The following is a 14795-nucleotide window of genomic DNA, read 5'->3' on the forward strand; positions in this document are numbered from 1 at the left end:
GTAAGAGACTGAATATGGATGTGGAAAAGTTGAGTAAGAGGAGCTCGATTTTGTATCAGGCTTATGATGAGTAAATGCTATCTTCAGCAGATCATGTGTGTACTAAGACATGTAAGATTCTTAATAAGGAGCCCTAAGGCAAGAATATCTATCCACCCATATGGTTTAAAAAGCAACAAAAGAATCAGAAGGTAGATACAAGTTTCAACAAGTAAAAGAAGCAAGGTGAAGAAGGGTACGAGGTACCCAGTGAGTGAAGATTTTCAGTATTTACAATTCAGGCAGAGAAATATAAGTATTTTGAGTTACCTTCAGCAGTAACATAGCTATGTACAATTGGCTATACCCATTTTGGTTATGCCTTATGGGAGCTAACAAATATAGGTTAAGAGAAGAATGAGATATCAGGATCTAGCTAGAATTAGAGTAACACAAAATAGTGGATGAATTGTTATCATTAGCTAACATTTTTGAAGGATAGTGCAAACGTGGTAATTGATCTCCTTGTGAGACACCCAGATGGTGCACTAAGAAGAGAGTAAATGAAGTATTATAAGCAAGATGTAATAAATGTGTGATGACGGTAAATCAAAATATGACAGGATGATAGAGTTTATTGTCAACTGAAGGAAAAGACAAGAGGTGAATGGTCTTGAGACAATAAAGAGTATAAGCCATAAAGTCACATCCGCATTTTGAGAAATGAGTTGGTGACTCTAACGTCATTACCGGAAGGAAAAGTTAGACCTCTGAAGTAATAAAAATCAAAATGGGCTAGTGAACAAGATATACTAAACATGAATTAGGGATCAAAATATTTGATCATAGTCAACATCGTGAGAATGTCAGAGATCGCGTTCTGGAAATAATAGAATGGACAAGAGAAGAATGACCTTTAAAGGTCATTCAGGAAGACGCTCCCCTAAAGTAAGTATTGTGAGCAGATTTAAGCTTAAGAGACTAAGTGTGCCAGTTACACTAGGTGTCACCCTCGTGTGTAAAAAAATTCAGTTATCCTTGTATAGAAGGGTTACCGCAAGGTAAGTAAGATGTCACTGAAGATGTGAAAAGACGCCAAAGATGATAAGGTAACTATGGAATAGTAAAGTATGAATGTGGTAAAAAGGCGAAAGGAATGAGATTTCATTTATTCAGATCCCACAAATATGTTAAGGCTCCAGAATATTATGCCAGCACGACGTTGGGGAGAGGAAGTAAGGGTTCCCGCCCATGATGTTATTGATAAATAAGTGCAAATAAACACTTGATACATAAGGAGCCAATGCAAGAGGTAAGGTAAGATAAAGGAAATAACCCAAGAAAGATTACGCGAAATATAGATATGAGAATGGACCAACGAGTAGTTAGTAGTTGATTAAGGAAGATCCTAGTTATGGCTAGACAAGAGGATACAGACAAATCAACAGATCATGTAAGATTAATGTAGTAAACCCCAACATAGTGAATTCAGTCTCGCAGATATGCCATTGTAATCCTTGGGAAATATTCAGATAGGTGTTGGGGTAGTTAAAGGTACCGTAAGTGTTATGGAAATAAAAGAGAGTGCCACTGGGAAGACAATCAAAAACTTCAGTTCAGAAGCAACCCTACGAGCACAAGGGCCTGGAGTTAAGTAACAAAGGATAATTATAGGCGAGGAAGAACATAAAAAATTCAGTCGGGTATAAGATGTAATAAACTCGCAGCTTTACAAGAGTCATAGGGCCTCCCCTAAGTACTACCACGAAAGACTAGCTGAGGAAATAAAAGAGAAGGCTTCAACCTAAATATAGTAACTTGAAGAAGAAATGATCTTGTAACAACAACCTCACTACAATATTGTGTGCACTCCATAAGAAAGTGGAACCTATCGTGACTAATGAACAGGAAGTTAAAAGTGATATTTGAGATCATACGAGTTACAGGGAATTCCAATATTTGTGGGTACTAAGATAAGCCAAGTATTTATGCAACAAGTGGCAGAACGACCATGGAATGTAATTGCTTATTTTTAAAGACAAATGAGAAGGCACGGAAGGAAATATATGATGCTATAAAGTTAAAGGAAGGTTGCGAGTAGTATAAATAGATATGTGTAGGTCGCAAGCTAAAGTATGATAGAACAATAAGGTTTTGGGTATACAGGAGTAAGGATGAGAAAACGTGAGTGAAAAGTGACAAGAATAGGTAAGGCCTCAAGATTAAGCCCATCAAAACAAGAGAGCTGACGGTTTCTGTAAGTTATAGAAAACTCAGTATAGCCTGAATAACTCAAAGGAGTCTAAGACTAGGTGCATTTAGAAGAGATGGAATACTTCCCTAGTAGTAGAATAAGGGTATAATTGTGATAGATAAGAGGATTATGCTTAGGCCTTTGATTGAGTAATGATTTAAAGAAAAGGTATTTCATGAATTGCACAGGATTAGAATACCCCCAGAAGATGAATAGCATTGGTATGTTATGAAATATGGTTATTAAAGTATAGTATTGTCCCTAGGTGGATCTGGCAAATAACTTCAGATGTTCCCTGATGAGACGTGAGCACTAGTGATAATGTATTACATAAGAGGTTTCAAGTTATCAGTGGTAGATTATGGATCAACATTAAGGTGAATCAACAATGGATGGGTAAAAGTTACAAAGTATGAGATGAGATTAGACCGCCATTCTTAAGATGAACAGTAATGAAGAAGAACTAAAGGACTTAGATTTAAAAATATAGGATAAGCAGCGAGAGAGTAACCTAGAGTTTGGTAGCAGAGTTCGGTAATAATAAACCGAAGTAAGTGTTATTGTATAGTATGACCTAACTAGATGTAGTAAAGTCATAGGCATAGATAACTGAGGCTACGAAGCAAGATATAACAATATCGACAAAGTACCGTGCAAAGAACTTCAGTACACCTATAGATGCCCAAGGGGATAGCTTGTCATTGTACTGTATATGTTCACAAAGTAAGGCCTAGAGATTGGCTAAAGGCTGGAATAAAAAGTAGGGAAGAGTCACATAGGTGCACTTACAAGGTCAGAGTCATACAGGCTGCATGATATAAGGTAGCAACAGTTACGAGATTGGAAGGATTCCAACCACAAGTTGTGATGTGAGAAATAGGCCTAAAGGGGGGGGGGGGATGCCCTGGCCTTTAAATTTATTCACCGAACAATTGCCTAGATAGCAAGAAAAATATTAAAGTATTCACAAGAGCTATATATTATGGGACTGATAAACACATCAGTCAACATTCAAGGATGAATGTTCTGCGGGGAGGGGGGGAATGATGTTACACCCCATGTTTTCGTATGTAAGAGTACGTCGTAAGACAATTAATGTAAGATCAAAAATGAGATCATTTTTGAAAGTACATAAATCAAATTAATCATGTTACCTTGGAGGTTAACAATCTTTAAAATCATGAATAATAAGTACCAAGAGTGTTGGAAAGCTTAGAAGTTAAATGAAAAATAAGTTTCGTCGAAAGTCGATAAGTTTGGAATGTGAACATGCACTTTGGGGTGAGACTAGGGTTCTTAACATGCTAAGGAGGTTATATTATGAGCTATGTCATGTGTAACACATGCTAAGTCATGTGTTACATTTTGATGTCAAGCGAGTTGTGAAACAAAAGTTGGCAACGATCATCACAAGTTACATTCATAATGAGCTGAAAATTATGTCAAATGTAGCAAAAAATTTCTCTTAATATACTTGGAATTACACGATGATCCATCTATCAAATTAAATGTCTATGAGTCTAGTTTTTAACGCATTAAACCATTTGTCGATATAAAGTCGGCGTGGAGAGATATTCGTATTTTCGCGAGGCTGTGCAAGCAGCTACCAATGGGACCCACTTAGGCGGTGGTCGACCTACTTCACTTTAAAAACAATTTGGACGACCTTTATTTCTCATTTTTCGACCCAACCTGGTCCCTAATTTCCTCCCAACCCTCCTAAATAGATACCATAAGGGTTTGAAGTGATTCCAAAGTGATTACACCATATTTTAACATCAAAAGTTAGTTATAGTGGAGAACAACACCTCTCTGAGGTTGTGTTGTCATTGAGGATAATTGTGGGTTGTGTTTGGCTAAAATTTCAAGTTGTGCTTAAGCTTTCTTGTATGTTGGTTAAGTTGCTAGGATGATAAACTACAAGATAATACTTGGATTAGCTTGAGATGTCGTTGTTCTTGATGGAATGATTTGAAAGTATTTCTTACGGATTTTAAATGGCTGAAAATTATGGGAAATAAGTTGGAATATGATATTGTTAGTATGATTATATTTGTTTACATGTAATCTTGTTGAAGAAATTGGTAACTATAAAGGAAGTGGCTATAAAGCACTTAGAAATTATCCACAGTGATATTATCTTGTGTTGGGCAATTTCGGGTAACTTTGAAATTGAGTACAAGGTTGGAAATCCTTTAAAAGGTATTGGTTGTTATACTGGATATATTACTAAGTTCAAGAATGAATGATAATGAGGTTGAAGGGTTATAAAGGGATTCAATCCGAGCTTGCCGCTCGTCGTGATATGTTGATGACTTGTTAATGAAATATTTTGTACCCTATTGTTAATGTTGTTCTTATTGTATTGACCTCTTTTGTTGTTGGTATATATTATTGTAGGAGACCCTTGTTACAGGGGAGATGCTGCTCAAATTTACATAAATGAGCTACTAGTTTAAGTTGCGGACTTAGCCTTTACTCAACACTGATTTTGAATCTCCTTATGATGTGGTAGATTGAGTTGATTTGTTTGAAGAATTGCTTGAAAGGTATTAAGGATTCAATGAAGTTAAGGTATGTTAAGGTTATCCCTTCTTTCCTTTTGGCATGATCCATATGATACAAACAAAACGAGCAAACACAAACTTTCACAATTGGACTCTATTCATAGAAGTATTAGGGGTGCCTATGTTCTTGATTTCCCATGTGTCCTATTATTATATCGTATGTTCATGGGTTTCAAAAAATACATAAGTTGATAAAATTTATTTCACGATATTAAGCAAAGGCATATTGATCTTATGACATCCCGAGTTATAAAGGTCTTAGAAAAATGTGTTGGTACACTCCACTTGCTCCGGAGTTACTTATTTAGTTAGTATGTTTTTGATATGTATTGATTGGTATGGCGGGGCCCTGTCCCGACCTTTATGACATTTAAGTACTCTTAAAAGCTTGTAGACATATTTCATGTATATAGAAGATTGTATGGCCTTGTCAGCCTATGTTCGGTGTACAAATGATCATTTTTATCTTATAGGCCCCGTATGTCACATGTATAAATTTGTATTCCATGTTGGGTTGTCCTATTTTGAGTATTCCCTTATGTTTTATTCCGGTTATATCATGACGCCCCTTCTAGCCTATTTACCCATGAGAGTATGATAAGAAGGATACATTACATTGGTACTCGGTTGAGTGAGCCATCGGGTGCCCATCGTAGCCCTTCGGTTTGAGTCGTGACAAACTACCCCAAGGACTAGTAATACAAGTCACGAGTCACTATGATTCAGATTTATAAAACTGATTTGAGAAATAAATACAATATATGTTTCAACTTTTTATAAACAAAATCGAAATCCTAAACTACCATGAATAAAAGGTAGCTTGAATCAAGAATGCTGGTACGTTTCCAATGCAAGACTTCATCTTCCACAACTACTCAGCTCCACAATCTGCACGCAAGGTGAAGAAGTGTAGTTTGAGTAAAATTGACCTTATATACTCAGTAAGTACCTTGGCTAACCATATAGAAGTAGTGACAAGGTTTTAAAGTCAAAGATACCCATTTTGTAGAACATGTACACCTTAATAATGTGTAGAATATAGAGCAAATATTTTAGAAAGACAATTATAGGATAAAAATATCAATAGTAAAGGCACATAACTAGATAGGGTAATAAACAACTCTACCAATTGACATGTTCAACAAATACAACTCGCACCAACCTCGCACACAAAGAGGTATGCACCATATAATATGTGTGCTAAATACTCATACATGACTGTAAACATGTGCCAAATATGATCTGATTCCGTATCAATTGCCAAATAACACGTTCAAGAGAACCTTTCAAGAATCAAATTTATCAATACGTGATGACATTCCTTATCACGTCATTTCGATACGCTACCAATAACTCAACAAAACATGAGATATCAACTCCACTTAGGTAAATCCATCTTGATAATGAAAACATTAAATATTAACAGTCTCATAGATTAGCATGTTAATTGCAACACAAAAATCATGTAAAAATGCATGACTAACATAAGGGATTCACATGCATATTCATGAATTTCACCCTCGTATTCCATATTTTATCACAATAACAATATCCACCTTTATCGCTTGTCCTGACACAATAACAATATCCATCTGCACCGTTCCGCCCTGACACAACAACACTATCCATCTATATTGCTTTGCCTTGAAACAATAACAATATCAATCATTATCGTTTTGTCCTGACACAATAACAATATCCATCCATATCACTTTGCCCTGACACAATAACAAAATCCAACTGTATCGCTCCGCCCTGACATAATAACAATATCAATCATAATTGCACGACAAAAACGTCGTGCCACACCCAACCAATCCATCCAACATATACACATATGCCATAATCATAACAATGCAATAATCCAAATCATTATCAGAGACGTACACTCATAACTTATTAACAACGTACACAAGGGTATGGAAAATAAATGAATGCGGATGAAGGTTCAACATGTAAAGTATGACTACGGTGAAATTAATTTAGCAACCAAGTTCAAGTAATCATAAAAGGATCACATATGTGTCACAGAGTGCACGCGTCCCAATCAAGGTACAACACAAGAACAATTACAGATGTATGTTTATAACATACATGTATCTACTTCCGAGGCAAGTATAGCATAAATATCAAGATTAGTTCGTCATGTTAAAACTAAGGCACCAATAGCCTTAACATTAGCTCTAGCATTGCATTTTATTTGGTGGTTTTAGGTTATGAATAACTTCATATGAGGTATTACGACTTGCATTCATGGTTGGTTTGGTTTCGGAAAGATTTCAAAGTGATTAGGAACAATTAGTTCCTAATTTGAAAGCTTAAGTTGGAAGTGTTAAAAAAGTTTGATTTTTGCGTACTGAACCTTGGATTAGAGTTTTGATGGTTCCATTAGATGCAAAATGGTGATTTTGGACTTGGGCGTATGACCGGATTTGAGTTCTGGTGTTCCTAGATAATTTTGAGGCTAATTGCCGAAAGTTGAAAGTTTGATAGCTTGGAGAGTTGATAGGTTTGACCCATAGTTGACTTTGTATTTTGTTGATGTCCATTTGGAATTTCGAGCCTTGAAATAGGTTTGTATGGTGATTTATGACTTGTGTGTACATTTGAGGTCATTTCGATTTGTTTAGGAATTTCGGCGTAAGCTTAGAATTCGAGAATTTAAAATAGTTTATTAGGCTTGAATTGGTGGATTTTGATGTTATTTTATATGATTTGAGGCCTCAAGTAGGTCCATTTTAAGCTTAGGGATTGGTAGATGTGATTGAATGGGATCTCAGGGGCCTCGGGTGTGTTTCCGATGGGTTTCAAACCATTTTCCCTTGTTTTGGATCAGTTGTCTTCTGGTGTTAATCACGATCGCGGAAGGCTACCGTGATTGCGTAGTGTGTTTTGTGACTGTCACCTTTTTCTTCTCGCATTCGCTTTGTTTAGGTCGCGATCATAGTCACTATGGAGCTGAAGCATCATGTTAGCGACCGTTGGTCGCGATCGCGTAAGGATTTTGTCAGGCAGGGGAAGTCAGGTGGTTTGTTCTTTGTGTTCGCGTGTGAGCATCTTGTTTGCTTTGGCTTAGGTGATTGATGAATTGCTCATGAGTGTGTTGCACGCCACACTTATGAATAAGAGGTTGCGGGACATTTAGAATTGTTACCTTCCTTTCATATTCTAGATCATGCGAAAGAGTGGAATTGTAGGGAATCGAGTCTAACGTATGCGTTGATATAGCTGTGGCTAGTTCAGATATTAAGGAAGGATTGGTAAGGGGTATGGGACGTGCGCCCTCTATTGAAACATATCCGTATGAAGACTAGGGTGACTCGCTCCCTCACACTGCCCCAATTCCACTAGTACTAGAGGAGCTGAAGGAGGCTCCAGTATCATTAACTCTGCGAGTTCCACCATTGACTCTATCTATGTAAGAACAACAGTACAAATATTAACGCAGTTGGTAGCTTCTCAGGATTGACATTACCCGAGGACCCTTAATAATAGAGCCCTTGAAGGGTAAGGAAATTCTCAACCTAAGGATTTCAGAGAGCGAGAGCCATCTATATTTCCAAGAGATAATTCTGATGAAGCTATTGGATGGACTAAGAGGACCAGAACAGTTGATGATTATAGAGGGCTTCTAGGTGGTGGTAGGTTATAGCAGATTGGGTTTGCACAGTGACTTGCATGTGATTAGATAAGTAAAGAAATATTAGACAACTAAAGAATGGGGTCTGTTAGAATACGAGAAGTCGAGAATCAAGGATATTTTGTTGAAATTACTTCAAAAGAAACGAGAAGTGGAATGTTGTGAAAGGTTTGTGCAAAAACAAATAGAGCAATATGAGTAAATAGGAAAGACTATTAAGGGACATAAATTAAAGTATGAGAGTACAATAAGATTCGTTGGCAAGTGAGCTCTAAGTTTATAAAGCAATATGGGCTTTGTTGTCCTTAAAAGTGGATTAGTAATTTTACAAGGGATTATCGAAAGGTTAATTTTACCATACATATGTGAGGTACTGATATCGAAGCATGACTTAGGATGAACTAGAACTAAGGTACCAATTAGAGACTCAAAAGATTCTCACACTGGCTAACATTCTAATAATAGAACCCTAAAAGAATTGGTAAAGATATCCTTGACAAACCATGTGAACAAAATTTAAACTCGTCGAAAGAAGGCATGCCGACAAGAACGTATGACTCGCTACATATATAGACCCTTATAAATTGTTGCAGAGGAAGAAAGGTTACTCATAGGACAATTGTAAGCTAATAGGAATATAGACCTACGAAAGGCAGAGAGACGAGTAGGACTTCAAGCGTGAAACATTGAACTAATTTCCTTAGGGGGAAGACAAGATGGTAAAGCACTAATTCAAGAGCATTTTAGTTTAACAACAAAAATATTGGAGGATTGGGACAGAAAGGCATATAAGCAATTTTAAAGTAACGCACGGGTACAAAGGATATGGAAAAAAGATAATACAGGTTTATAAATAGACGACAAGCATAGTCAAATACTTTATACATGGGAATGTTAACGTGAGGAATTCGTTAAAGTTGGAATATATAACTCCAAATGAAATTGATGAGATTGAAAGGAGAAGGAAGAACAATCATAAGGAGTTAGTAAGGGACCCGATTAAGATGCTTCTTGAAATTAAAGATAGACAATGGTAATGTCTAAATGTTGCAACCATGAGGTACAATCGAGATGATAGCAAGAATAAGGGAGTTAGTACGATATTTCAAGGAAAAAATAATCTAAAGAAGAGAAACCATTAAAGTTGAAACAATAAAGTCGACATCAAGGATACCACTTATGAAAGACAATAAGGAAAGGACGAAGTAGTATGAAGGTAAGTTGTTTCACAACATCAGTTTCTTCTATAAATTGGAACCTAACAACGAAGAATACGTCAAATATATACAGTAACAAGAAGATGAAAATCAATAGATGAGGTCCGAAACTATATATATGAGGGATTCAGAATGTGTGGGAATTATACCAGGGTTTAAATAATAAATATCATAATATAAGCCAAATAAGAAGCCGTTGACAACTAGGGGAAGTGAGAAGAATAAGGAGGAATGGAGAACCATAATGATATACATGTTTCATATTAGACGTCTTAGAACTAGAATAAAAAAAGCGGAGCTAAGATTGTAAGGGAGGCATTTAGTCGTAAGTCACAGGTGGTTTGATAAATGAGCAAGCCCAAAAGAAAAAGAATTTGACTAGAGGTCTTCACCAATTAACTGGTTCAAAATATGCTTGGCAGAATCGATTAATAAAAATATAATGGCCAAGAATATGGTAGAGTCATCTCTTGTAGATAGGGAATATTTCCATTTTAGGGAAAGTGAAAAGAAGTATTTGGCAAGAGACAACTACAGATTTTTGAGTCTATTGAAGGAGAGATCTTGAAATATCATGGTTGATTGCGCATTGGGACAGAGGTTCATTATTCACGCTATTCTACCATCTTGGAACATCAAAAGTACACCATGATGTTAAAGGATTACATTGGTAGGACGACATGAAGGAAATCATTGTAGGGTTCGTAGCTTAATATTCCAGTTGGTAAATACAACATCAGGAACCCAATGGACTGACACGAATAAAGTAACCCAATATGGAAAGGAGAAAAGATTGGCACAAAATTCGTTACAAATATAGCAAGTTCGAATCCACATGGACGACTGTGGTTAGTTTGACAAAAATCAGTTTACTTTTACGAGACAAATTACTAAAGGTTATGTAAAACGGAAGGGTGTGCAGAAGGTAGATCTGGTACAAAATATTTGTACCTCGATTACGGTTGATAGAGGTGCTCAATTATAGATAGCTTCTAACTTTCTACGTATTTACGGAGGGCTGATGGATTGGCAACGGCCATATATATGACCAGGATCATCGCAGATGCGATGTCATAGGAGAGAAGGAAGGTTGTATCTACGAGCCCACTGAAGCGACAGGTGCACCGTAGGTGTGATGGTCGGCATCTCGCAGATGCTAGGCTTATGTCACAGAAGGGATAGTATGGGCCGCAGGTGCAAGGATGCCTGATAAGAGGGTTTTAAGTGGAGTTTTAGCTCATTTTTCATTATTTGAAGTTTTGGAGCTCTACAAGAAGCGATTTTTTAGGAGATTTTCATCACTACTCAGTGGGTAAGTAATTTTCACTTGGATTTGACTATATATCTTGAATCCCCATAGATTTATACACTTTAATCATGAGATTTTGAAGAGAAAAATGGGGTTTTTGTCTTTGACTTAAGAGGATGAATTTTAGGAATTTGAATGTAATTACATATTTAGACTCAATTTTGGAATCTAATCACATATTTGGATTCAATTTTAGAATCTAATCACATATTTGGACTCGTGGGGTTACGGGTAGTCAAGATCTACCTCTTGACTCAAGTTTTGACCATGCAGGCCCAAGTTGAATTTCGTTGACTTTTGGAGATTTGATTAAATATTGGAACTTTATCCTTTGGATTGATTGCTATAACTTTGCTTGACGTTACTGAGTTGTTTTTTACTAGATTCGAGTCTTTTGGAGGTCGATGTGAGTGGACAACCTATTTTGGGAGGTTGAAGCTATTACCAAATGGAGGTAAGTCTTTTATCTATCCTTGTAAGGCGGAATTCTCCCCATAGATGATCTATTTTTTACTTGTTGCTCGATTTAAGAGCCACGTATATGCGAGGTGACAAGTGTATATGCGTAGCTAGGTTTTAGCCATATCTGGTATTGTTGACTTGAATTGTCTTTTGTTGGAATATATGAAGTTAATATCCATGCTTCAATTGACTCTATGACTATGTGATAATGTATAGAAATAATTTAGAAGCATGCTTAAGATTTTGACTTGTTGATTTTGGCATAAAAGATTGTTTTTCCATGTTGAGCTTTATTATTAATTCGAAGTAATACATTTATCTTATTTGCTTCATGATTTAGTGGTTATGTGGCTTAATTGACTCATGTTAAATAATATCATTAGCAAGTGCATGCTTAAATAGTTTAATGAGTCGTTGTGACATATTGATTTACATGATTAGCATGTGAATGCTTAAATAGTTTAATGAGTCGTTGTGACAAATTGATTTACATGATTAATTATAATCATCTTCTAGTCATATGAGCTTTTATCCGCATTTTTGGTGTTATTGTCCGGTGCTTTATATTTTTTTATATACACATGTATGAGGGGAGAGTTTGTTAACGAGGAAAGTTGATGATTTTGGGCACTACAGACACTTTAAGCGGATATTGATTATAGGTTACTAATTAGGGATGGGCATAAAATCGAATTCCAAATCGAACCGAACCGAATTAATTTGGTATTTTGGTTTCGGTTTTTTCCGATATTTCGGTACAAAAATTTCGGTATTTTGGTTCGGTATACGGTATTGGATTTTTGATACCGAAATACCGAACTACGGTATTAAAAGCATTGATTAGTTTGTCGGCTACTTGATTTATAACCCGCAATTTTCAATCTATCGTCTTTGTAACTTTCACCAACCAGCCGCTGCAGGACGAAGGAATCACAGTTCTACTGTCCATGCTCGCCGAGCTAGGGTACACAGTTGTTAACTGACCGAAACAAAGTAGATTCCTAACGTAGATAAAAATGGTAAAACTACATTCCTCAAAATTCCTAGACTAAATAAAAGAGATACTACATTTCAGGAAGGAATTAAACTTTTCTCAATTCCTGATTTACCTTTCCAAGAGAGGAATCAAATCGGCTTCCTTTACAATTGAAAGTTAAAGGCTCAGCTTTAAGCCGTGCAAATGCCAAAATATATAAGAAGAACGGTGAAGATATACATAGAGGTTAGCCAAAGGGTAAATTTTTACGCTTTTGGTCTATGTTAAATCGTATTTGGACATAACATAGTGATTTCAAGAATTAATGGAGGTCAACATGTGTTAGCACAATGATCAACATGGATTACATTAGTTAATGGAGTGGGGGAGATAGTAAAGATTTGGTTTAAACCGAAACTGTACCGAACCAAAATAAGAAATACCGAACCGTACCGAAATATTTTGGTACGGTATTTGGTATACACAATTGATAAACCGAATACCGAAATACCGAATCGAAATTCTTAAATACTGAAACCAAAATATCGAATGTCCACCCATCATTAACGTAAAATGATCAATGCATGGATATGGGTACGTCCCTCTGGAGTCAGGACATTACCCATACTACCTTAGGCCCCGGTGAGCGTAGGCACCAAGTTTTTGGTGCTTGTTTGAACATGTGACCTTTGTCAGGTAGATGGATTTGTAATGTGAGGTATTGAAAAAGGATTCTAAGCATGCATATGTATATTTTGACTCATGCGGTATTCCTTACATAATTATTGCTAACGTGTACCATGTTTTGATGTGATAAATAAGGTGATGACATTATACTTGATCCCTTTATCTGTAAAGCATGTCTAAAATTTCGTATAAAGTGTGTTTTGAGATTTTATACTCAATTATTGATATCATGATGCGTTTTGAGATTTTATACTCAATTATTGAGGCTAGACTTGATACTTACAATGTACCGTAAGTATACTATACTTCAACATATTTTGTGCAAGTTCTGAGGTTGGTATTGGTGGTGTACATCCATCTAAGTAGAAGGCATAGAGGAGACTTCATGATGAGCTAATTTACTTGACCGATCCGCATCACATGGAGTCCCCCTTCCTACTTATCTATTCGGTCTATCTATTTCCTTCGGAAAAACATTGCTATTCGGTTTAAATCCTGACTCTTGTTAAATTACTTGTGATAGTTGTGACATCGGGTGTTGGGGTATGCAGACAATTGTGGTCGTGTTTAAACTCTGTCTTAGATATTTTCATCTATGCTAATGGTTTGAGACTATTTCTGTTTTCTTATTATATTTTGATTATGCTAAAGATTCAGTTAATTTGATTCAAATTATGATTGATTAAGTGTCGGTTTGCCTAAAAGCGGGCTAGGCGCCATCACTACCTTTGATGGGATTTTGGATTGTGAAATAGCCAATAAATTATAAATCGGATGACAATTGTATAATTACATCTAAATTAAAAAGCCCAACACGGTGAAAGAAGCCTGTCATGTCCAAATAAACAAGTCATAAGCCTAGCATGACCTCTAATCATGATGAAGATTCATCACATAGTCATTGAATCAACAAAAAATCGAACAAACAATTCACATAGTCCAATAAGGCACATCATAAGCCTAAGTCATCCCAACTTAGGTCATAAGCTAGCTATGAATATACGCTCGCCACCTCGCATGTACGCGGCACCTAAATCAAGCAACAAGTAGCAAATAGATCACCTATGGGGAGGTTTCCCTCTCACAAGGATTGACAAGAGACTTACCTCTTCTCGAGAACATCATTAACCTTCCAAAATATCATTTCTTTATCAATCCAACCCCAAACGACTCAAACCTAACCAAATATTACTCAAATGAGTCAATACAAGTTTTAGGAATTGATTTCATATAAAAGAGATTCAATCTTTAATCCAAATTAAAAATAACAAAAATTCAACCTCGACCCTCGAGCCCAAAATTCATAATTGACCATAGATATAGATTACCCATAACTCCATATATTTCAAACTTATGAAAAGATTTCAAATCGGGTTCCAATGTCATGCTCAAAACCTCCAAATTCACTCTCTTAAGTTGTAGACAACCAAATATTAACTTGTTTAATCCAATATTCTGATATTAAATCTAGTGTTAGGTTCATGTATAACGCACATATAGGTTGGAATCAGTTATCCCGATCTTGTAGATGATGATCTAAGTCAAAACCCTTTAAAATCGAGCTCCCAAGCCTCTAAAGTGGTGAAGAATGAAAGATTCAAAAATCTCGTTTATATACGTCAAAAACTAATCTCACATAGTGCTGGCCGCACTTTCCTAGTACGGGCATCACTTCTAACCACACTACAAGCTTTGCAGCCACAA

The sequence above is a fragment of the Nicotiana sylvestris genome, chromosome 12 (genome assembly GCF_000393655.2).
Source record: "Nicotiana sylvestris chromosome 12, ASM39365v2, whole genome shotgun sequence".
NCBI classification, from domain to species: domain Eukaryota; kingdom Viridiplantae; phylum Streptophyta; class Magnoliopsida; order Solanales; family Solanaceae; genus Nicotiana; species Nicotiana sylvestris.